Raw genomic sequence first — 1,462 nt, forward strand, 5'->3', positions numbered from 1 at the left:
GTGAGCCAAGATCGCACCATTGCACTCCAGCCTGGGTGACTGGGAAAGACTCCATCTCAAAAAAAAAAAGAAAAGAAAAGAAAAAGAAAAGGGCAAAGGACCTGAATAGACCTTTCTCAAAAGAAGATTTACAAATTTCCAACAGGTATTTGAAAATTTTTTTAAAAAGCCAATTCTCTAATCACCAGGGAAATGCAAATTAAAACCACAATCATGTATCACTTCATATCTGTTACAATGACTATCATAAAAAAGATGAAAGGTAACATCCTGGTGAGGATGCAGGAGAAAGGAAACCCTTGTATGCTGTTGGTGGGGAAGTAAATTAGTACCCCCGTTATGGAAAATAGTATGGAGGTTCTTTATAAAATTAAAAATAGAGCTACTATATGATCTAGGACCCCCCCCCCACTAGTTATCTATCCGAAGGATATGGAATTGGTATGTTGAAGAGATGTCTGTACTTTCATGTTCATTGCGGCATTGTTCACAATAGCCAAGGTACAGAATCAACCTGTGTCCATCAACACATAAATGGATGAAGAAATTGTGGTACACACACACAATGGAATATTATTCAACCTTTAAAAAGAAATAAATCTTGTCATTTACAGCCACAAGGATGAACCTGGAGAACATTACATTAAGTGAAATAAGCCAGACACAGAAAGACGAATACCGCATGATCTCATTTATTAGTGGAATTTAAAACAGTTGAACTCATAGAAGCAGAGGATAGAACAGTGTTTACCAGAGGCTAATGGTGGAGGTGCTGTGGAGATTGGAGAGACGTTAATCAAAGAATACAAAATGTCAGGTAGGCAGGAGGAACAAATTCAAGAGATCTATTGAATATAGATGCATATACATAATTACTATAGTAGCTATATTGAACTACAACATAATATAATGCAATGTATTGCATTCTTGAAAATTGCTGAGTAGATTTTGTTTTTTTATTAGAAGATTTTAATGTGTTTAGTATCACAAAATTTATTAAAATGTTTCTACAGAATTCACACAAAGAAGTCATTAGTAAATTTCTTACTGGAGAAATAAATCTGCTTATCTCTACCACAGTGGCAGAAGAAGGTCTGGATCTGAAAGAATGTAACATTGTTACCCATTATGGTCTCCTCACCAGTGAAGTAGCCATGGTCCAGGTACAGTCAAATACCTCTACTTACTACGTTAATTTTTATTTGTGTGTTCCAATTGTAATTGCTTTCTTTTACTTAAACAGCACGAAACATCCCATTAGTTTTAAAAACAAAGCCATTTTCCTGTTAAAAGAGCATTTTTTAAATTTTATTTTTTCTTCTTTTTTTTTTATTATACTTTAAATTCTGGGATACACGTGCAGAATGTGCAGGTTTGTTACATAGGTATACACGTGCCATGGTGGTTTGCTGCACCCATCAATCCATCACCTACATTAGGTATTTCTCCCAATGCTACCCCC

This window comes from Mandrillus leucophaeus, unplaced genomic scaffold (genome assembly GCF_000951045.1).
Source record: "Mandrillus leucophaeus isolate KB7577 unplaced genomic scaffold, Mleu.le_1.0 Scaffold372, whole genome shotgun sequence".
Taxonomy (NCBI): Eukaryota; Metazoa; Chordata; class Mammalia; order Primates; family Cercopithecidae; genus Mandrillus; species Mandrillus leucophaeus.